The sequence below is a fragment of the Leopardus geoffroyi genome, chromosome A3, assembly GCF_018350155.1.
Source record: "Leopardus geoffroyi isolate Oge1 chromosome A3, O.geoffroyi_Oge1_pat1.0, whole genome shotgun sequence".
Classification (NCBI taxonomy): domain Eukaryota; kingdom Metazoa; phylum Chordata; class Mammalia; order Carnivora; family Felidae; genus Leopardus; species Leopardus geoffroyi.
The window spans coordinates 100,143,381-100,168,065 of NC_059336.1; the positions used below are offsets into that span (position 1 = coordinate 100,143,381).

Sequence of the window (24,685 nt, forward strand, 5' to 3'; positions counted from 1 at the left end):
TGGTCTGAATTCTACAATTTAATTTTTTTTTTTTAACGTTTATTTATTTTTGAGACAGAGAGAGATAGAGCATGAACGGGGGAGGGTCAGAGAGAGAGGGAGACACAGAATCTGAAACAGGCTCCAGGCTCTGAGCTGTCAGCACAGAGCCCGACGTGGGGCTCGAACCCATGGACTGGGAGATCGTGACCTGAGTCGAAGTCAGACGCTTGACCGACTGAGCCACCCAGGCGCTCCTGAATACTACAGTTTAAACTATGTATTCATATGTGTAAAACTGAAAGGCCATTGGTAAAAATAAAAAAAAAAAAAAGAATTGTGTGTTAGGGTTGTTAGGTTATGAGTGATGTGTTCAAATAGTCTGTGAATACTGTTCGTGCATTGTTTATGCATTTGAAAAGATTTTTAAAAATTCATGGAGGGCTTTAAGTGTCACTGAAACATTTCACTCTTGGGTACAAACTCATTACGTTTTTCTTAGGAAATAAGAGGGAAGGGGAATGGCGTAGGCAGGATTGGCCGTCCTTTAGAGACTTTGCTCAAGTCATATTTATACATAAATAGCTGAGCAAAGGCAAGTCCAATTTTGCCTGCAAATGTTAATTCCCTGGGGATGGGGCAGAAAAATAAACAGTTTAAAATAACCAAATGAAATCATGTGAGCTATAAAGATTTTTTTTTTTTTTCTTTTTCAACAAGAATGGGAAGTGCATGCCCCTGGAGTTTCCTGGTGTTTTGTGCCCTGAAGCTCCAGCAGTGGGGAGTGTGGCTGGGAGAGGCCCAGTGCACAGTCCAGCCAGGCAAGGGCTGCTCTGGGTACCAGCTTCCTCTGAGTCTTTAACCTTTTTGACATGCTTATTTTATCCATATCAGACTATGGGCTCTCAGAGATGAGACTATATTCTTCCCGCCAAAGGCGTGGCCCTACAGCACACCTAAATATCTAAGAAGACTTGAGGGGCGCCTGGGTGGTGCAGTCGGTTAAGCGTCCGACTTCAGCCAGGTCACCATCTCGCGGTCCGTGAGTTCGGGCCCCGCGTCAGGCTCTGGGCTGATGGCTCAGAGCCTGGAGCCTGTTTCCGATTCTGTGTCTCCCTCTCTCTCTGCCCCTCCCCCGTTCATGCTCTGTCTCTCTCTGTCCCAAAAATAGATAAACGTTGAAAAAAAAAAAAAATTTAAGAGGACTTGAGAGGTCATGGATCCAACCCCATCATCAGACACAGGAGGACCAGGCTCAGAGAACGAGGCATGTGCCGAGGCCACACAGCCCCCGGTTCTCTAGGGTGCTGTGTGTGTTTGTTTTTTGTTCATTTATTTGTTTATTTTAAAAATTGTTTTAATGTCGACTTATTTTTGAGAAAGAGAGAGGGAGAGACAGATCGTGAGCAGGGGAAGGGCAGAGAGAGAGGGAGACACAGAATCTGGAGCAGGCCCCGGCTCTGAGCTCCTGGCTGTCAGCGCAGAGCCCGATGCGGGGCTCGAACCCACGAACTGTGAGATCATGACCTGAGCGGAAGTTGGATTCTCACCCAGCTGAGCAACCTCTGGGGGGCTGTGTTTAGAGAGCTGGGAAGTGCTCAAGCCCTGCCCCCACAGTGTTGCTACTCAGCGCCGGTATTTAGAACTTTCCTCTGATAAATGTGTGTTGAGCATATATCCTCTAGACCAGAAAGATGGCAAAAGGCCAGCAATAAACAAACCATGCTCCCTAACATTAAGGAGCTCTGGATTCAGCAGGAGAGAGGCTGCAAGTTTACAGACAACCAGAATACAAAGGGGAAAGGAGGAAGAGCCGACAGAGGAACACACAAAGGAAAAGGAGCCCTCTGAGGAGGTGGGCCAAGGGAGGCTCTGTTGGCATTAAGCTGGCTTGAAGGGGTTCAGCTTGCAGATGAAGTCAGAGGCATCCCATCCTGTTGCATTCATTTAACAAATACTTACTGATCGCCCACTACCACGTGCCTGGGCACTTGAGAAGCAAATCTCTCCCCTCGTGGAGCTTTCATTCAAGTAAGAGTAGGGACAGACACCACATGAGATACAGAAGTAGAAGTAGGTTAGACGGGCTGGTGAGAATGTAAAATTGTGTATCCACTGTGGAAAACAGTATGGTGGTTCCTCAAAAAAGTAAACATAGAATTATCATTTCATCCAGCAGTTCCACTTCTGGAAAATCTGGGGTAAGAGTGGTCCAAACAGAGGGATCAGCAAGTACAAAAGGTGTGAGGCAGAAACAGCAAGGAGACTCCTGTGCCAGAGCCATTGCCATGAGAATCCACTGGTTTATCTCTGTGCCTCTTCGGGCGATTCCAATGGTACCAGGGAAACTGCTTAATAGCAGAGCTGGGAAAACCCTTCCTCGGCCCAGGGCAGGAAACGCACAGTGCATGAGGGTTTACCTGGCAGAGGGATTGGGGGAATGATCTGGCTGTATTAAACTTGTAGCAAAGTCACCATAGACTCTAGCTATTAACTTTCTTTGGGGAACATGATTGCTCAGAGCATAAGACTTGCATGTGACCATAGCTTCATTTCTTTGGAAACAATTCTGGTAGGACAGGAACTGAGAATTCTTTCTCCGTGACCTCTGGGTGAGTTTGTGTTCTGATGAGAACACTGGTTTGCATTTCTCATTAAGCTGCTCTCATAGCTCCTGGGTTTGGAAGAGGCTATTGTCATTAAACTCTTTTATGACTTTCACCCCCAACAAACTAAGGGTAAAGGTGAATAAAGAACTCGCTCAAGTTAGAACACTCCAATGCCCCAAGATGATTCCTTTTCATAAAACCTGAAGTTTCATGCCAGGGCATTACATAAAAATAAAGCCCCAATAGCCAAGTGCAAATTACATCATTATAGACAATGCTGTGAGATGAAGTCTTTCGTTCAAGATACTTTAATTGCCAGATGCAAAAGATAGTTCTTTTCTTGTTAATACTTCGCCATGGCTAATACCTACTGTAGCTACATTAAAGGCTCTGAGGCATTTCTGCCAAGATGTGATGGCCAAGAACCAGTGATGACTTCAGAGGGAGCTCTCTCTAACCTGCCAGCCCCGCCATCTTGACCTGGCCTGCACGCCAGCTGCCCGACTCAGTCTGATTTGCAGCTACCATTAGTCTATCCTCGTGGAGAGGCTAACGCTCACATTATATGCAGTTTTTAGAAAAACTGGCTTAAAGTTTAATGCTGAGGGATGTTGTAGACCTAAAAGTGGTCTCTGGAGGGATCTTCTCTGAATTTTCTGCTAGAACCCAATGTGTCTAAGCCACAGTGTTATGGAAAGTGCATAGGAAGGAACAGGAGACAGGAAGTCTGAGGTTTAGCCATGGTTCACCTCCGTGTTGGTTATCTTTTGTCTGCTTAACCCAATGCGGAGCTGCTCCTAACTCTTCTCTGCCCTGTCTTATGCTGCAGGAGGCTGGCCTGTACAGACCACAACAGGTTCCCTTGCTCTCTGGCTTTAATGAGGTCAATGAGCGTCTCCCATCAGGAGAGACAGGGTGGCTGTTGTTCCCCTGACTTCTTCCTGGGTCTCTGGGGGCTGCTGACTCCTCCCACTGCAGATCTCTCTCCAGGTTCTGGTAACTGTGCCCTCTTCTCTCTTTCTCAGGGCCAGGTAGTGTCCCCAAATACCGCACTGTCCCTTGCAGTTTCCCTACAGCCTGTCCTCACTTTTGTAAAGAGTACTGAATCCTGCTGAAATTCCCCAGAGTCTGTCCTCGGGTTCCTGCCAGCACCCTGACTGTTGCAGCCACTAAGGAGTTGGGTGACCCTAGTCACGGCAACTTAGGCACCTAAGTCTTGGTTTCCTCATATTTAAAATGGAAATAAAGGGGGGGGGGTGCCTGGGTGGCTCAGTCAGTTAAGTGTCCAACATCAGCTCAGGTCATGATCTCGTGATTCGTGAGTTTGAGCCCCACATTGGGTTCTGTGCTGACAGCTCGGAGCCTGGAACCTGCTTCGGATTCTGTGTCTCCCTCTCTGCTCCTCCCCCGCTCACACTCTGTCTCTCTCTCTCTCTCAAAAATAAACATTAAAAAATTTTTTTTTAAATAAAATAAAATGGAGGGGCACCTGGGTGGCTCAGTTGGTTAAGCGTCTGACTTCGGCTCAGGTCATGATCTCGCGGCTTGTGAGTTCGAGCCCCGCGTCCGGGCTCTGCGCTGACAGCTCAGAGCCTGGAGCCTGCTTTGGATTCTGTGTCTCCTTCTCTCTCTGCCCCTCCCTTACTTGTGCTCTGTATCTCTCTATCAAAAATAAATAAATGTGAAAAGAAAATTTAAAAAAATAAAATAAAATGGAGATAAAGGGACACCTGGGTGGTTCAGTCGGTTAAGCGTCCAACTTCGGCTCAGGTCATGATTCTCAGGGTTTGTGAGCCCAGCCCCGCATCCGGTTCTGTGCTGACAGCTCCGAGCCTGCCTTGAATTCTCTGTCTCCTCTCTCTGCCCCTCCCCAACTCTCTCTCCCTCTCTCAAAAATAAACATTTTTTTTAAATTTTTTTTTCAACGTTTATTTATTTTTGGGACAGAGAGAGACAGAGCATGAACGGGGGAGGGGCAGAGAGAGAGGGAAACACAGAATCAGAAACAGGCTCCAGGCTCTGAGCCATCAGCCCAGAGCCTGACGCGGGGCTCGAACTCACGGACCGCGAGATCGTGACCCGGCTGAAGTCGGACGCTTAACCGACTGCACCACCCAGGCGCCCCAACATTTTTTTTAAATATAAAAATAAATAAATAAGATGGAGATAAAAACACCCATTCTTACACACTTGTTCTACAGAGTATTAATAAGGTTTAAAGTGACTATAAAGCATGAAACAAACATGTTTCCAAAACAGATACATTTTCTAAGCTTCACCATTCCAGGAATGCCTACAAATAACCTGCTATCTTTTCTACATCCGGACACTGCTACCAAGAAGCAGGCACTTGGAATGATTTTTCTAAAATATGCACGGGTTTTTATCGAATACCCAAAGGCTAACAAACTTCACGGTGGCACACACCAAACACATTAGGTAGCTAATAATACATTTATCCTAAAATCTATGTCAAATGCAGGAAGACAGGTAACACAAAACCATTTTGCATATTTTGGACTCATCAGGGTAGTTAACAATTAGCATTTTACTAGAAAAAAAATCTAAGCATAAATACTGGCATATTTTTCATTTTGGATAAATAAAACTAGCTTTGTTACCACCATTGGCTACCAAGAAGCAACCTGGTGTAGGAAAAAGGATATCATCAGACTTAAAAGATGGGTCCTAAGTGTCAGTTCTGACTCATCCTGTATGTGTGACCTCAAATAAAGCATTTAGTCCCTGTAATGTTTTTTATCAGATCTGTAAAACGGTGGTGAGAGTTGCCTCCCTTACTTACACAGATGGTAACAGTGCAAGTTCCCTGTACGTGAAATTGGACTATTTGCTATTGCTCCCCCAAGGCTTCTTCAAATACGTCATCTCTCCGATTATTCTCATCTGATTAAGATAAGTGGAGGCACAGAAGGCTGTTCCGATTTAAGACTCGGAGGGGGATGGCGTAGGTCTTGGGGGAAGACGGTGGAGGAGGCAGAAAGAGGGCCAGATGTCCCCATTAATCCTGCAGTGAAGAGATTTTAGCCACCCGAGGCTGGCTGCAGGCCAGACACAGAAGTGAGTTCAGCGGTGAGCAAGACCAGTCCTTGCCCTCGAGGACTTTACCCTTTAGCCAGAGAGCTAAGTGTACCCCACAGAAAATCGTTGAACAGGGGGTTAGAATCGCCAAATTGTGCGGTTCACCTGATGCTCCGAAATCACAGTACACTGGAGTATCTGCGTCAGGCCACAAAGAAGAGGCCTCCCGGGGAGCCTGGGGGCAGGGCTGGGGATGTGAGCACTGAGCATCCGGCAGGGAGGAGGCTGGCTGTGGGGAAGGGAAACGACTTTGGGAAGGTGAGAAGGGCCCAGATTGCCAGGGCCTCAGAGCCAGGCTTCATAATGTTTATTTCTACACATTAGGAAACAGAAAACCACTGCACAGTTCTGAGCAGAGTCCTGAGGTGGGAGTGGATTTTTAGGAAGATGGGTTTTGTAGAGATGGGCCAGATAAAGTGATAGAAAAGACTGCAGAAAAAGATTTTTTTCCCACTCTTTTAAAGAAACCTAAATATTTGCACTATAACCCATGAATTAGGATAGACGTTTCTGCCTCCTGTCAAAGACAAGTCCTTCCCAGAATATTTGTTTTCCTTTTTTTTTTTTTTTTTTTTTCTAAGTAAGCTCTTCACCCAATGTGGGGCTCAAACCCCAGACATCAAGAGTCGCTTGCTCTACCAACAGAGCCAGCCGGGCACCCCTGCCTTCCCTTTAAATGAAGTTTATTTACCCTGAAAACAAGACGTTTACACTACTGTGAGGTGACTGTCATGGCCCTACAGGTCCTAAATCAGATGGGGTCTCTGTTTAAGGCTATGAAGAGTTACAACCACAAATTCCCCACTTGTCATACTCAAGTGATCGTGTGTGTGTGTGTGTGTGTGTGTGTGTGTGTATACATTAAAAAAAAAAAAAAACCCACTGGGGCTTACATCATATTTACCCATTGGTATTTGAGAGATGACCACTGAGGTTCAACTCAGCACCTTTTTATTTTTTGTAATCAGCTTTCCTTTATTATTGGCTCACCCTGTAGACTGGGTTCAGCAGCTGAAGCCTTTCTGGCTGTCAGGCCCAGATTGGCTCTCAGAAGCACCTAGATGGCCTCTCTCAATAGCCAACGACCTTTTTGTCTCAGGTCCAAGTTGTTTATTTACCTTTCCTAGACTATTTGGGTCATTAAAAGAAATGTATTAGTTTGCTTTTTCAATTCTCTATTCCCTAGAATTTTACTTCCTTGTTTTATATATGGGAGGATAAAGAAATTATGCTGAGTGATTTTTAGCAGATTTGGGGGGGAGGATAGGGCGGGAGGGCCTAATCTGAAAAAGAGAAAAGAGGGAATTATCCTTTTATTTGTTTTTTAGTTTTTATTTTCTTCCCTGCATTGTCATATTCACCATCATGTCGTGAAATGCGACACTCAGTGGCACGGAATATATGGAAGGCACTGACTGACCTACATAAACGTCAAGATTCCTGCCCTCTGGGGGTTTGCAGTCCAGGCAGGCAGACTGTCTGGAATAAGCTATACATCCTGAGTCAGAACAGACTCCTCCTCTAGAGGAGGGCGAGGGTCAAAGGCTGAGGGGGGCAGGGAAGGTTTGGAGGAGGCGGGGGTCCTGCAGGCTCTGGGGGGGTACCTGGGCATGGGGGAGTGCCGAGTGGGGCCGCCATGGAGGCCAGTGCAGGCTGGCAGTGTCTGAAGGACGTGGCTCGGGGAGTGCGCCAGAGGAGAGGTGTGTGTGTTGGGGTGTGTGCGTGTGGGGGGGTGATAACTCTGAGAAAGCAGGCTCGTGTCCCAGAGCAGGGAGTTGGAATCCCCACTCTGTGCCCTGCTTCAGGGGTCCTGAGCCCTGAAACTGTGCTGGAAATGGGGTGAGTTTGTGCAGGCTTCTGCAGAGATGGCCACGGAGGCCAGAGGAGCTTGGGGAGAACTTTACATGCCATGTTTTGGTTTTGGATTTTATTCTGTGGAAGCCATAGAGTTTGGGGGCCAAAAAGAGAGGTGCAGAAGACAGGTACTGTGTGTGGGGTTTTTGTTGTTGCTGCTTGGTTTTTATTTTTTTTTATTAAAAAAAATTTTTTTTAATGTTTATTTATTTTTGAGAGAGACAGAGACAGAGCACAAGCAGGGAGGAGCAGAGAGAGAGAGGGAGACAGAATCAGAAACAGGCTCCAGGCTCTGGGCGGTCAGCACACAGCCCGACATGGGGCTCGAACTCACAAACCGCCAGATCATGACCTGAGCCAAAATCAGATGCGCAACTGACTGAGCCACTCAGGTGCCCCTGGTTTTTATTTTGTAAAGATTGACCCAGCTGTGGGGGCGTTGGAATGAGGAGGACCACAAGCAGAGAGATGATTTCAGTCCTTTGTGGTTCAGGCATGAAGGGGAAAAGGCCCAAAAACGATGATGGAATGGGCAGGAGAAATATTTAAAGAGAAGAATTGGCAAGCGTTTGAGATTGCATGTGATTGGAGAAGAAAAGAGAACTACCAGTGCGTCAAAGTGACTGGGGCCTCAGCCAGGCCAAACGCAACTAGGTTTATGCACACTCCTTGCTTAGGTCTATAACTTACTGCTTTTAGCAACAGACTTTGCTTACAGACTGCCCCACTTACCGTTGCCAGAGAAGCATTTTCTTGAAGGATCAATGGGCCTTCTTAAAAGGGGGTATGAGTGACCAACAAACTTTGGGTTCCTTCATAGACTGAGAAGCTGAGCCAGGACACCCTACCGAGCTGACAGTGACCAAACATAAAAGTGTTTCCAGGAGAAAGTCACAGTAGGCCTTACAGATTCATCAGGTTTCATTGGTACATCTTTCTTTTAAATGATGTTTATAAGGGCAACATAAAACCATAGAAGAGAGTGATGGAAATGAGAGAAAGCATTTCCATTTTTGGCTTTGGCATATGGATTCCTGAATAATCGTATTGATCGAGGCAGCAAAATGTCCTCAAATAAAAGTCGGTATTTGTTGAAAGCCTACTACAATCAAGACACTCTACCGACTTCATCCAGTCACAATCTCGCGGTCCGTGAGTTCGAGCCCTGCATCAGGCTCTGGGCTGATGGCTCAGAGCCTGGAGCCTGTTTCCGATTCTGTGTCTCCCTCTCTCTCTGCCCCTCCCCCGTTCATGCTCTGTCTCTCTCTGTCCCAAAAATAAATAAGCGTTGAAAAAAAAATAAAAAATAAAAAAAATAAAAAGACACTCTGGGAGTGTCATTGAGTGCAAAGACAAGTTATTTCCAACAAGGAAATTAATGTTTTTTAATACCACTCTCACTTAGTTGAGGAAATATCAAAACTTTTATTATTTTGAAAAGAAAAGAAATGGGTTACTCAGAATGTTGTTTCCAGATATCTGCTTGGTTTCACTGGGCTTTTGTCTCGGGGTCAACAGAGCTTGCTCCTGTAGGGGGCCCCGAGTGGTGGGTATGAGCTGGACAGACCCCATGCAGGCCACAAGGGGAGATGCTTTAAGTCTCCTGGGCCATGTTGTCACTTCTTGCGCTCAAAAGTGGGAGCCATGGCATTGTAAATGGACAGGTTTCTCTCTGGCTGTGCCTGAAAGCTCCTTTCTAATAGATCTGATAGAACCCGAAGATGAACGTAGCAGGGATGAGCCTTGGGACCAGGTGGGAAGCTGGGAATCCCTTGGGAAAATCAATTCAGTGTTATCTATGAATGTAGAAATGTATAAACCTTAGGACCCAGAAATAACCCCAGAGCAACTCTTGACCATGGCCCCAGGAGTCACGTGCAAGAATGTTCGTAGCAGCACTGCCAGCGACAGCAAAAAAACAGCAACAACCTAAACATCTGTTGAGAGGAGAAGGGAGAAGAAAATGGCAGAGTAGTCCCATGGTAGAATGTTCTACAGCTGCATGCCACAGCATGGACAAGTGTCACAAGCAGCATGTTGCGTGGTGAGAAAAACAAGTCAAAGAATACATACCATGTACTTTATTTTATATCAAGTTCAAATGCATGCAAAACAAGCATATTTTTAGGGTAGAATTATGAAGAAAAGTAAGGGAATAATGAACAGAAATTTGGGAGGGGGCCGGGATGGGGAGAGGGTGGAGGAGAGGTACCCAGTGGGGCTTCAGTGGTGGGCGGGTTGTAACCTCTATCTAAGTTGGGCTGTAGGTAGTTGGATGTCTGTGTTTTACATTTTGCCCAGATGATTATTCTTTTGTATGCATTTAACATTTGATTTTGAAAACCTAGATAGGGGCGGGAGTCTCCTGCAAAAGATGTGATTGCAAAGCCTTATCCTCATCATCCCGGAACTCATCAACTCTGTCTGTTTAACCATCACACAAACAAAACGAAAAGGCCAAGTATATGTACGGAGCAAATATAGACGGAGAGGCGTGAGCCAAGAGCCTCGAGATACTCTGTCTTCTGGGTCGCGTTTGCCTTTCACACTGCTTCTTTTTTATATTTCATTTACGATTGCGGTCAAAAACATTTCTTGAGTGTCTCCCGCACTAGGCCTGGCTTCAGTAATCAGGACCAGACAGTGGAGAGCAAGAGCGACGTGGTGGAGAAAACAAAATTAAGCAATACGGATAAACCAGGGCAGGTGGCGCACGGAAGTACAGGTGGCTAAGGGAGCACATGGCAGCAGACAACCACGGAGCCTTGGGAGATAGCTGTACTTCAGAGAGTAGTAACAGACGCTTACTGCGTTTTGGACCAGGTTCGAAGCACTTTACGCATTCTGTACGCCATAAGTCAATTCACCGAATCCTCACAACCCTGAAGAGGTAGGTGCTATCATTATCCCCATTTTGCAGCTGAGGAAGTTAAAGGACACGGGGGGTTAAGTGACTAGCCCAAGGTCACACAGCGAGGAAGTGCTGAGCCAGGATTCAAACCTGGGCACGCCGGTGTCCTTAAGCACCGCACTCTGCCCCTCAGGCTTCCCTAAGAAAGTGGCATTCTGGCTGATAGCTGAGATGTGAAGAGCAGGCAGGCCGGTACAGAGGAGGGCGATGAGAGTTCTGGGCAGAGGGCCCGTGTATGTATCACTTGAAGGTGTTACAAGGAGCTAAAATAAATATTTAACCACAAAAAATGTGAAAGAGCCATCCAGCTGAGAACAGCCTGCCTTCATTTCTTTTCTCTTTTTCTTTTTTTTCCCCAGACTCGGCCTAGAAGTAGCAAGGCAGGGATGAGGTGAGGTCTGGGGGAGGTGGTTCAAGCTCTGGGCAAGACGCAGACCCTGGGGCCAGGGCTCCGAGGGTTTCTAAAGGCCCATGGCAACAACTGCCAGGGCTCCTGGGAAAGTCCCCAGGCATCCAGGATCCTGTGGCTTTGGCAGTCCCTCTGTCCCCTCTTGGCCTCGTTTCCCAAATGGACCCAACATCAATCAAGGACAAGAACCTAAGGCACGACCTAGCAAACAGCTGGCAGACTATTTTTAAAATCCAATTTAAAGTTGTGTATGTGTAAGCCCCAGTGTATTTCTCTGGGGGATTCTATCTTTCAAGTGGAAAAATTTTTTTTTAAGTCAAATAAGGTAATCTCTATTTTGATTCCCATCAAGCCCTAGTGCAGGGCCCCGCAGCCTACCGTAAGTGCTAATCCACATTAAGCACAGGCAAGTTGGAGCTCGGGAGTCAGGGCGACTCCAGGACGCAGAGACAAAGGTCAGGACTGCTGATATTTATCGTGTTAACACTGTTAGTGTGTGTTTTGCTTTGTCCGGCAGAAGGGAAGAAATAGAAGACATTAATTATGGCTGCTGGAGGGTGGGGAGAGCGAGCCTTCTGGTATCTGTCCATCTGTTGTCCAGCTTCCTGAATCTTGGACTCTCTCTGGCCCCTTCCAAAAGAAAAAATATGAAAGCACTCAGAAGAAACGAGAGTGAGGCGAGAGCAAGGTCTGGGGCAGCGAATGGGGCAGAGAAAATAAGAGGGAGGGTGGAGAGGGGTGGGGACGCAGCCGCCAGCACTTGACAACGCCTGCTTGTCTAACTGCGGCCACTGTTTTTTTGGTGTTCTACGGCCAGGCCTTGGCTTCAGGCGCCAGTGGCAAGATAAAGCATCTTGTCCCCGCGCCAGCAGCACGGCGTATCCTGTGAGGATGACAGCATTTTGCTTCTTCTAACAAATGCCTTTTGCATTCAGCAACCCAGATTTATTTGTCTGGGCTTTTCTTCTTTCTGAGGCCTACGCTGGCTAGATACATCTAGGGAAGGATTTCTCCAGCTTTTTTTCTTTTTCTTCCTATTTTTTTTTTTCCAGGCACTTGCTAAGTTTCACTTTTTCTCTCAAACAAACAAATTCCAGGATAACCCCAAACGACCCTTGGCTACCTGAAGAGTCAAGCCTGCTGTGGCCACCAACCCAGTCCATGTCATCATCCAACATCCTTGCTTGGTGAACATTCTCAGTCACTGGAAGGAGACAGCAATGCTGGACAGGCTTCCTGGGGTAGGGTTGGGCCTGGAGCAAAAGGAAGCTTCTGACAGAAACACTTTATACTTTGCTTGTGATGAGACCCAGGGAGGCGCTGCAGGAGGCTGCTCTCAGGAAAGAAGGAGGTTCTGTTAGGAGGCGAGCAGGGCAGGGAGCCAAGTCAGAGGAAGGCTTTTCAGACAAACCATGAGCCTACAAATGTAACCTCCCAGGGCTCCCCGTCACCAGGGTCTGCAGCAATGAAGTGGTCACAGTTTCACCAGGCAGCTCATGTCCAAGTCTCAATCACTAGAAAACTCATTCCTGAGGTGCCTGGGTGGCTCATTCAGTTAAGCACCCGATTCTGGATTTCGGCTTAGGTCATGATCTCATGGTTTGTGGGATCAAGTCCTGCGTTGGGCCCTGTGCTGACAGTGTGGAGCCTGCTTGGGATTCTCTCTCTCTCTCTCTCTCTCTCTCTCTCTCTCTGCCCCTCCCCGGCTCATGCTCTCTCTCTCTGCCTCTCTCTCTCTGTCTCTGTCTCACAAATAAGTGACCTGAAAAAAATACATAAAATTTGTTTTTTACAAAGTCACTGTTATATTGAATTAATGGACACCAAGCCCTAAGCACATGCAGGGTCTGGTGCATGGTTAGGTGCTCTCTAAAAATGAGCCAGTATCATGAGTATTATTGAGCAGAAAGCTGCCTCCCACAAATATTTAGCCATTGGCCCAGTGCTGTCTTCTAAAGCAACCTGGTCCATGTCTGATCCCCTGTTTCCATTTCCGTGATAAACATCTTGAGTGTTTTCCAGCATGTGTGATCCTGCGTGGCTTTCAGAAACAGCACTATCATTGCTCCCTATAGACGATTCAAGTCATCAATGGCCCTTTTTGAACATTTTAATCCTGGCGCCCAGGATTGAATCCAAAATTTCAAGCAGCATCTGATCATCCGAGAATACAGTGGAAAAGCACCCCTTGAATTCTCTCACCTGTTTAGGCACAAACCATTATGCAGGCATGTGTGAAAGGCTGAAAATATGAAGATGAATAAAACATAGTGCCTGCTATTTGCAAAAGCCCCAAATGGGGCAACTTATCGTCACACCCAATGGATTAACGAGTTGTGGTCTGTTCACACAATGGAATATCATACGGCCATGGAAATGAACTACGGCTTCATACAACAATATGGATGACTCACAAACATGATGTTGATTAACATTTATTTAATTTCATTTTATTGAGACACACAGAGAGACAGTGTGAGCGGGAGAGGGGCAGGGAGAAGGGAGTCACAGATTCCGAAGCAGGGTCCAGGCTCTGAGTTGTCAGCACAGAGCTCAACGCAGGGCGTGAACTCATAAACCATTAGATCATGACCTGAGCCGAAGTCGGATGCTTAGCCGACTGAGCCACCCAGGCGCCCCAAACGTGATGTTGATTAAAAGCCAGACACGAAAAAAAATAAAATAAAATAAAAGCCAGACATGAAAGAGTACATACGATTTTTTGGCCTTTTTTTTTTTTTTTAATTTACAAAAACAGCCAAAACTAATCAATGATTTTGAAAGACTGGATAGTGGTTGCCTTGGGAAGGGAGATGGAGAGTATAAGAGAGCACAGGGAGGGCTCTGGGGTGCTGTAATGCTTGGCTTCTTCACCTGGGTGCTGATTGCATGACTATGTTTAGTTGGTGAAAAGTCTGTGAGGTACACATTTATAACACGTGCATTCTTCCTCATGGATGTTGTGTATCAATAAGAAGCTAAGGGAGAGAGGCGTCCGGGTGGCCTAGTTGGTTAAGCACCTAACTCTGGGTTTCAGCTCAGGTCTTGATCTCAGGGTTCATGGGTTCCAGCCCCACGTGGAGCTCTGCAGCTGACAGTGCGGACCCTGCTTGGGATTCTCTCTCTCGCCCTCTCTCTCTGCCCCTCCCCCATTCATGTGAGTGCCCACACATGCTCTCTCTCTCTCTCTCTCTCTCTCTCTCTCAAAATAAATAAGCTTAAAAAAAAAAGTAGTTGGGGTTCCTGGGTGGCTCAGTTGGTTAAGTGGCCAACTCTTGATATCAGCTCAGGTCATGATCTCAGGGTTCCTATGTTCGAGCCCTACATCCAGGTTGCGCACTGACCGTGTGGAGCCTGCTTGGGATTCTCTCTCCTGCTATCTCTCTGCCCCTCCCCTGATCGTGCTCTCACTCTCTCTCTCTCTCTCTCACTCTCTCTCTCCCTCTCTAAATAAATAAATAAATAAATAAAACTTAAAAAAAATTGTATTTAAAAAAAGAAGTTAAGGGGAAAATAGGATCAAGTTAATTGGAGGAGACAGTGAGATAACTTCAGTTCAGCATGGCAGGTGCCATGCAGAGAAATATAAAATGTGTGATACAGTGAGACAGACAGAAGAAGGAGCAATAGCCAAGACTCAGGGATGGAACAGGGTCAGTGAGGCCTCTTCGAGGGACCCTGGTGCTAAACAGAAGCTGAACCTCATCCTTGGACTGAATACTTGGGAAAGAAGGCGAATATAGCTTAAATATATTTATAGAGAGAAGGCTGAGATGTTAAAGGCACTCAACATGGGGGCCTTGCTTGTTCCTCAGAGCAAGACCAGAGAGGTCACAAAGATGAGAGTAGAAGTAAGATGTGAGAAATGAACATGGCGATAATTTAGAATAATAGGGATGAGAGCCAGAGCCAACCAAGGGTAAGTAAAAATAAATTGATGGGTGGCACAGAGAGAGCCCAGTGGAGGTATAAACCCCTACTTGGAATGGGGCCATGCTCATTGGTTAGGTGGTTTTTTTCAGGAGCAAAACCGGAAAATCCAGGGTTGGGATTTTACTGGGCAGATGTAGCAAAAGAAGGGCAATTGGCACTGGTGAGGGAGTAGCTTCAAAAATCTCCCAGTGTCCAGCCAGGAGCAGGGAACAGTCATCTGTGACCCCAGTCCCTCCTGTTCCTCTCACGGCTCTGATCATTCACTCCTGAGCCTCACTGTGGGTCCTCTGCCCCTACTCAGCTCTCAAAAATAGGTGATCTGTAGAGTCCCACCTTGAACCAGGCATCTTTGTTTTTTGGTCTACACGACTTCCTTATACTCCATTTTCACTACCACCTGATCTGATCTGTTCCATCTCCAACTCAGAATTTTTTGAGCTCCATACTTCTATGTCTATTCAACATGATCAAATTCAATGTGTTCCTCAACTCAACACGTTCAAAACTGAACTCATTATTTTCTTCCCCATCCTCTTCTGGCCTCTAGCCCTCTCCTTCCTTCTGTGTGTTTCCTTGAGCAGCATCGCCATCCACTCAGCTGCCCAAGGCAGATGGCTGGGCCTCCTCATCCAATCAGGCACCATGGCTTTCAGTTGTCCTTTTTAATAACTCTCCTACTGATATGAGGCATTCTCCACCCCCACCATCACCACCTAAATTTGAGCCCTGCTCTGTTGCAAAAACCTCTGACCAAGTGTCCTGACTCTAGTCTCACATCTCCCCTCCATCCTCCAGCCTGCTGCCTGGGTGGTCTTCCTAAAACCCCAATGATCTGGTCACAGTGCTTTTATTAGTACAACTAAAACAAGGTGGTCCTGTGGCTGGACAAACCATAGTCTCCCACCTAAGGGATCCTACTTCTTACTCTTCCTTATCCCTCCAGATTCCTTGTCTGCTTTTAAAATATTTAAGAAAAGTCTTCCATTCCCATGGTACAAACATACCAATATTGTAGAAAAGCATCAAATAAAAAGCAAAATTTATTTTTTTCCTCCCTCCAACCCCCCAGTGCCACTCTCCAAGTTACCGACACTTCTTACGTGGTCTTCCTGAAAAAAAGTCTGCATACACCTGTACGTGTTTTAAAATTTAACACAAATGAGATCACATTACTGTGCACATTGTTTTGTTTAAAACAACACAACACATTTAGAAGATCTTTCCATGTTGTATCTCACGTTTTAATGATTGCATACTTTTCCATTGCATGGCTGTATTTAACTGGTCCCCTGCTGATGGATGTGTAAGTGCTCTACAGTTTTTTGTTATTACAAACAATGTTGCAGGGATCATGGTTTTGCACATGGTTTTTGGCATAATTTTGCCAGTATGTCCCTAGGGCAAATTCCTAGGGGTAGAATTGCTGAGTCAATGAAAACAAGCATTCAAAATGTTGACAGACATTGCTAAATTGCCCTCTAGAAGAGTTGAATCTGTTTACACTCCCAGGAACCGTACATGAGGGTGCCTATTTCACCATAATCTTGTGAACACTGGCCATTCCCAAACTTTTATTTGTTTGCTGAGTTGATAGATCGCAAATGGAATCTCATTGTTTCGTGATGCATTTTTTTAAAGCTATGAGTGAGGTTGAATATTTTTCACATATCCACTAGCTGTTTGTGTTTCTTGTAGATTGCTCATATCCTCTGCCTGTTGGGTATTTGAACCATGGTTTAGTCTCCCAGGGAAGTTAACAGATTGATAGAATTCCATGAATTTTTTTTTAATGTTTATTTATTTTTGAGAGAGAGAGAAAGAGTGTGAGCAGGGGAGGGGCAGAGAGAAAGGGAGACAGAATCCGGAGCAGGCTCCAGGCTCTGAGCAAGCTGTCAGCACAGAGTCTGATATGGGGCTCGAACCAACAAACCACGAGATCATGACCTGGGCCGAAGTTGGGCGCTTAACCGACTGAGCCACCCAGGCACCCCAAGTTCCATGAATTTTATCTTTGCCCAAATATGAGCCTCAAGCAATCAGAGGATTGAGTGGCCCCTGAAAGTTCAAGTAAGGGCCTACTCCTGGAACTTTCTGTCCAGTGATGTTTGGCCCAACCAGATGAACCCTCTCTACCTCTTATGCAACCATCACCCCAAAAAGAAACCCCATACTCATTAGCAATCCCTCTCCATTCTCTTTTCCTCTCAGTTCCCGGCCACCACTATTCTAATTTGTTTCTGTAGATTTGTCTACTCTGGACATTTCACATACTTGGAATCATATAAAATGTAGTCCTTTGTCACTGGCTTCTTTCACTTAGCATAATGCTTTCAACGTTCATCCATGTTGCAGTATGTATCAGAACTTCATTCCTTTTTATGGCCAAATAATTTTCTACAGGATGGCTATGCTACATGTCGTTTCTCTGTTCACCTGTCGACGGACATTCAGTTTGTTTCCCCCTTTCAGCTATCATGAAAGAGCTGCTATGAACACTTGTGTACAAATTTTTGTGTGAATATGTTTTAACTCTCTTGAATATATATATATATATATACATATATATATATATATATATATATATATATATATATATGCCTAAGAGTGGAATTGCTGGCTCATATAATAACTCTGTTTCACTTTGTGAGAAATGACCAAACTGTTTTCCATTTTCCATTTCCACCAGCAATATATCAGTGTTCTAATTTCTCCACATCCTTGCCAACACTTGTTATTACCTCTTTTATTTCACCCATGCTAGTGGGTGTGAAGTGGTATCTCGTTGCGGTTTCGATTTGCATTTCTCCAATGGCTAATAATATGAACATCTTTTCCTGTCCTTATTGGACATTTGTATGCCTTCTCGGAGAAATGTCTATTCAACTCCTTTGCCCATGTTAGAGTTATATTTCTTATCTTTTTCTTGTTGAGTTGTAGGAGTTACTTATATATTCTGGATACTAGGCCATTGCCAGATAGATGATTTGTGAATATTTTCTCCCATTCTGTGGGCTATCTCTTCATTTTGTTGATAGTTACCTTTAAGAACAAAAAGTTTTTTGGGGCGCCTGGTTGGCGCAGTCGGTTAAGCGCCGACTTCAGCCAGGTCACGATCTCGCGGTCCGTGAGTTCGAGCCCCGCGTCGGGCTCTGGGCTGATGGCTCAGAGCCTGGAGCCTGTTTCCGATTCTGTGTCTCCCTCTCTCTCTGCCCCTCCCCCGTTCATGCTCTGTCTCTCTCTGTCCCAAAAATAAAAATATAAATGTTGAAAAAAAAATTAAAAAAAAAAAAAAAGAACGAAAAGTTTTTAATTTTGAGGAAGTCCGATTTATTTATTTCTACTTTGGTTGCTTATACTTTTGGTGTCATATCCGAGAAACCACTGTCTAGTCCGAGATCATGAAGAGTTACTCCTGTGTTTGTTCTTCTAGGAGTTGTGTAGTTTCAGCTCTTACGTTTAGATGTTTGATCTATTTTAATTTTTGTATATGGTGTGAGGTATGGACCCACTTTCATTCTTTGGCATGTGCCTATTCAGTTGTTCTGACACCGTTCATTGAAAAGATTCTTCCTTCTCCCGTTGAATGGTCTTGGCACCTCTGTCAAACAACAATTAGCCATAGATGTATGGGTTTATTTCTGGACTCTCAACCCAATTCCTCTAAACTTTCTTTAATGTGCTTTATTACTTTAATATATATATTTAAAATAAGCTTAAAGAAATAACTGTAAAGAGGAAGGGATATCCGTATTCATTATTCAGCTCGCAAGAGGAAAACCTACATGGGGTCCATTTACTATTAAAAATTATCTTCGGTGATTTGGTTGCTTAGAGCAAGAGCAAAAATTGAGTGTGGTACAAGAGTCTTCACCGCCCACTCCCCCACTTCATGTGTTGCCAGGTGTGTCTGAGGGAACTTCAGGATGGACACATGGCAGGAGGCCAAGGGGAGAGGGTCAGAGTCTGGCCAAATCACAGGTGGTAGCAGTGGGCATGGGCAAGAGTCCAAGGAGAGGGCAGCATCTGTACATATCGGGCCATACCCGTAAGGGCTACCCATGGGGTAGTTTGTGTAAGTTGGTTCTCAGGGCCTAGCCAGAGTTTAGACACCATGAATGTACTCCAATCTCCAAGTAAAATTCTCATTCCAAAGGAATGACTAGGGGAGCACCTCTGTAATAGATAGATACCACGGAGCCACAGGAAGCTGGCATTTTCCTGTGGCTCTGGACCACAGGTAGTGAATTTGCAGGTCTTGAGCAATTCTCCCAAATAGGTACTTGTCCAGCAAGGGCCACTTACTGTCCAAGGTCCAAGATCACCTTAAAGGATAACAGATAGTGGCATTCACTAGTATGTTTTGCCCCCAGAATAAAGGTGAAGCACCACACAGACCCACAATCATGACCTCACATACTCCCTGTGTTCCCTAAGTACGTGTGGCCATGATTGTGTGTCTATATGGTACTTCACCTTTAGGGCTCAGAATGTGTGGTCAGCTGGTGTTCTTGGTTCCCAAGTTGGGAGGCCATCTTCCCACTACTTACAGCTTGCCTCCGGGCAGTGAGGGCAGCACCTGCTTCACCATCCCTCTTTGCCCACGCTTCTCCCATATCCAGTGTCTATAAGCCCATCAAAGTGAGACTATTCCTTGTCAGAGGCAGAGACTCAAGTCTGTACTAGTCCATAGACAAGGCCTTATAGTCAGTGGGGTTACGGACTTCATCTAGTATGCTTCTAGGGACTTAAAATTTCATTCCAATCCTCAAAGTGAATGAAAGCAAGGCTGACTTCCAGACAGAGTACAGGTAATTTGGACCCTGATTTATGAACTCCAGCATTAACAATAACCCTTCAAAGATTCCAATAGCTCAGTGTTTCTCAACTGGGGAGCCCATTTTCCATTGTCACAACTTGGGGGAGTGGGGCCAGGTACTACTGTCATCTAATGGGTAGAGGTCGAGGATACTGCTACATATCCTATAATGCACAGAATAACTCCCCATAACAAAGAATTATCCAGCACACGATGTCAATACTGTGAATGTTGGAGAAACCCTACAAAATATCTGATTGATAGCATCAGCATACTATGCGGGACCAGAGAATGATCATACTTTTACTAACATTTCTGCATGCTACTGGCTCACATAGAGTTTCTGCCTGGACCATCCTGAGTTGTCTCTTTTACGATCACTTCCAAATAAACTCTAAATAATTCGAGGTTCAAATCTTGGAGTACCCTCTCCTCTCAAACGGGTGTATGTAGGTATTCTTTTAATTGTTGTGGCTTTTTAACTCCAAAAAGAATGTTTTAAAATTATATGCTACCAGGGGCACCCAGATGGCTTCGTCGCTTAGGCATCTGACTTCGGCTCGGGTCATGATCTTGCAGTTCGTGGGTTTGCGCCCTGCATCAGGCTCTGTGGTGACAGCTCAGAGCCTGGAGCCTGCTTCAGATTCTGTGTTTCCCTCTCTCTGCCCTTCCCCAGCTCACATTCTGTCTGTCTGTCTCTCTCTCTCAGAAATAAACATCTAAAAAAGTTAAAATTATATGCTACCAGTATATATATGCATATATTTTAATGTTTATTCATTTTTTGAGATGGAGAGAGACAGAGCATGAGCAGGGGAAGGGCAGAGAGAGAGGGAGACACAGAATCTGAAGCAGGCTCCGAGCTGTCAGCACAGAGCCTGATGTAGGTCTCGAACTCATGAACCGTAAGATCACAACCTGAGTCGAAATCGACCACTTAACTGACTGAGCCACGCAGGCATCCCTACTACCAGTATATTTTAAATTAGATATCTAAAGTTTTTCATCACAAGTATATTTGAAAGGTTGTAACTTTGGGGCACCTGGGTGGCTCAGTCAGTTAAGTGTCCTACTCTTGATTTGGGCTCAGGTCATGATCTCAGTTCAGTTCAAGAGATCTAGCCCCAGGTGGGGCTCTGTGCTGACAGTGCAGAGCCTACTTGGGACTCTCTGTCTTCCTCTCTCACTGCCCCTACTCCGCTCATGCTCTCCTCCTCCCCCACTCTCTAAACAAACAAACAAACAAACAAACAAACATTAAAAAAAGGTTGTAACTTTCTGGGAATGCAAGCTGGTATAGCCACTCTGGAAAACAGTATGGAGGTTCCTCAAAAAACTAGAAATAGAACTACCATACGACCCAGCAATTGCACTACTAGGCATTTATCCATGGGATACAGATGTGCTGTTTTGAAGAGACACATGCACCCCCATGTTTATAGCAGCACTATCAACAATAGCCAAAGTATGGAAAGAGCCCAAATGTCCATCGATGGATGAATGGATAAAGAAGGTGTGATATACATATACAATGGAGTATTACTCGGCAATCAAAAAGAATGACATCTTGCCATTTGCAACTATGTGGATGGAACTGGAGGGTATTAAGCTAAGTGAAATTAGTCAGAAAAAGACAAAAATCATATGACTTCACTCATATGAGGACTTTAAGAGACAGAACAGATGAACATAAGGGAAGGGAAACAAAAAGAATATAAAAACAGGGAGGGGGACAAAACAGAAGAGACTCATAAATATGGAGAACAAACTGAGGGTTACTGGATGGGTTGTGGGAGGGGGGATGGGTTAAATGGGTAAGAGGCACTAAGGAATCTACTCCTGAAATCATTGTTGCACTATATGCTAATTTGGATGTAAATTTTTAAAAATAAAAAATAAAATAAAAAAATTAAACAATAAAAAAATTAAAAAAAGAAATGAATAAACAGATTAAAGGTGTAATTAAAAAGAAAAAAGGTTGTAACTTTCAACATATTTTAATTAAAAAAAAATTTTTTTAATGTTTATTTATTCTTGAGACAGAGACAGAGCGTGAACAGGGGAGGGGCAGAGAGAGAGGGAGGCATGGAATCTGAAACAGGCTCCAGGCTCTGAGCTGTCAGCACAGAGCCCAACGCAGGGCTCGAACCCACAAACTGTAAGATCATGACCTGTGCCGAAGTTGGACGCTCAACCGACTGAGCCACCCAGGTGCCCCCGACATATTTTAAACATTGGCATTTAAAATATAATAAACCATCGCTCTTAAATATGTCCAATGGAATCTAAATACCATAGAGTTAATACTCACCATCATTCATTTTAGAAAACACATGAACAAAAAGAGATAATAAATAAAAATTAAAATATATTAACAAATTTCTCTTTAAGAGTGCAAAAATTCATATTGTCCCTTTTTCTCTGTGAACTCCAATCTATTCCCTAACAGAATCTTATACTACTGAAATATATTTTATATTTTATTTTGAAAGTCTTTTATTCATCACTCTATCATGTACTCTGTTCTAAAATGTGTATATAAATTGAAATATATTAGAAAATGTTTATTATAAGTCTCTGAGAATCAGCCAAATTTCCTTTGGCTTGACTTACCAAGATAATAATAAGTACGTGATTCATCTAAATCATAAATGCATTATAATCTTTCATAATTATCACTCAAAAAAGGAAAAATATATACTCCTGTGTGTGTGTGTGTGTGTGTGTGTGTGTGTGTGTAATGAAGTGGGTGGGTTTTTTCTTCCTTATTAGTTTATTTTTTAAGTTATTTATTTTTGAGAGAGAGAGCACGTACGAGCACACCCACCCACAATTGGTGGGGGTGGGGGTGGGACGAGAGGGAAGGGGAGAGAGAGAGAATCCCAAGCAGGCTCCACACTGACTGTCAGCACAGAGCCTGATGCAGGGCTCAAACTCATGAACCATGATTTCGTGACTTGAGCTGAAGTTCGATGCTTAACCGACTGAGCCACCCAGGCACCCCTTCCCTTAATTAGTTTAAAGTCCATGGAAGACTATTACATATTGCAAGAAAGAGACAGGATTCATTATTGATTCTAATCTGTTTTTCATTTTACAGGTATAAGCACTAAGGAAACTTGTTCATATAAATAGATATGAAAAGTTTTGTTAGAGCAATTTTACTAAGTGTTCTTAATTCCTTCTAAATGCCAAAAAAAAAAAACCAAACAAACCACAAAACACCCTACCACACAACAAAACCATAGAGTGATTTATCATCCAAAAGTATGTGTAATGATCAATTTGCTAATAATGTCATTAAGTCATCCAGTTGTGTAGAAAACAAAGGATTAAAGAAGATTTAACTTGAAACAGATTTGTTAGTTATTGGAATCATTCATTTTCTCAATACCTATACCAATATTTCAGTGTGTTCCCTTGTTCAGCACCCCAATGTGGGATTCAGCTGGGTGAGAGGGCTTCCTTTTCTAAATACACTTAAGAGAAGGGCCACTGTGAAAGGGACTTGGGAGAATGGGAACCCACTCTTTCATCTCAGGTCTATTATCAGGCAGATCCATTTTAGAAAATAGCTGATATGGAAGTTGGGGGATCTGGAAATTGATTCATTTAAAACTACCAATATCTACACAGACCTTGGAAGTTTCATGTATCCTATTCCAGTTTGCAGAGTGCTGGTCTAGATTCTTGCTTCTCACTGTGGTGCATAGTCCGGATCAGCACCTCCTGGGAGCTTGTTAGAAATGCAGAATCCTGTTAAAATATGTGATTTAAAACGATCCTCAGGTGATTTGTATGCACATTAAAGTTTGAGAATCCACTGCTTCCCACAAAGGTGTCCACGGTCCTGAAGAATAACATTCTCTTCATATATATAATAGGGATCTTGCAGGCCTCTTGAACATGTAAGGTTATCACCATTGATTCAATCAACAATTGGCTAGCCCAGTAGTTTTCAACCCCGGTTGTCCATTAGAATCACCTTTTGCTTTGAAAACCTACCTGTGCCTTGTCCCAAGCACAGAGATTCTGACTTAATAAATCTACAGGTTTAGGCATCACTTGATTTAAAGTGCTCCAGCGGATTCTAAAGTGCAGCCAGGGCTGAAACCACAACACTATTCCTTTGAATTATCTATTCGAGAAAGGTTACCCATTACTCTGAATCCCAGCTGATGCATTTGCCAAAGGACTCCAGAAACACATCCTACTAGATCTAATCTACATACAAGCTAATCCATGACAGTTGGGTTGATGTCTGCAACCCAGCTGGAAGCCTGGAAGGAAGGTACCAACGTAGGAACCTTCACAAAGGAAAGCATGATCCCAGCAGGACACACTGGGTGATCACTCTGGCAGATCATCCCATGAACCCTCTGAGATGGTTTATAAAGGGTAACATCACTCAGACCACGTTTGGGGGCAAAGACCAGAACCCTGCTTCCCAGTGTCTGAGAATATCTCAACCTCATAGATCCTCACCATGGCCTGGTTTGTATGCTCTTCCTCTGCTAGGCCTTTAATCACAGAATACAGTTAAGCCAAATTCTCTTTGCATTTCTCCTTTGTGGATTGCCTTTTTCAGTTAAATGGGATTGTAAGAACATCAACTATTCAGGCTTCCTAGGGGAGCCTGAGGACTGAAAAGTTATCAAAGTATGGCAAAAACCCCAGCAAGTGTATAAGGTCTCTGTGAATTGTGAAGGCAACGCCATTGAGGACAGGGCCAAGTTCTTCCAGTTGCCCCACCACACCAGCAATCTCTGCCCTAGAGGCAGCTGTGTCCTCCCATAGAGTAGAGTTGGGGGACAAAAGATACAAGAATTCCTTCCTACTTCTACTCCAACATCCTTAGTTGCCCAGGGAATGGGGCAGGATCTTCCTTTGGCTGCCTGTGGAGGCAGTTTATAGTGGAAGGACCCTGAGGCCAAACCAGGTATCAGTTAGTGGGAAGTCAAGCCACAATCACTAAGCCAAAAAAAAATTTTTTTTTTAAGTGGGGGAAAATGAGAGGAAAAGGGAGGTCAGGGAGGCCCAGGTACCAAGCAAACAAAGCTGGAAGCAAAAGCAAG

At 44.5% G+C, this 24,685-nt stretch overlaps 1 long non-coding RNA gene across 1 annotated transcript in view; it reads right to left on the reverse strand.

Annotated features, from left to right (window-relative positions):
- LOC123581048 overlaps nucleotides 1–24,116 on the reverse strand; it is a 37,828-nt gene extending 13,712 nt beyond the window's left edge. Inside the window, exon 1 of the long non-coding RNA XR_006703571.1 lies at nucleotides 23,249–24,116. This is a non-coding gene — a long non-coding RNA (uncharacterized LOC123581048). The remainder of the gene's footprint in view (nucleotides 1–23,248) is intronic.
- Between the last annotated feature and the right edge of the window lie 569 nt (nucleotides 24,117–24,685).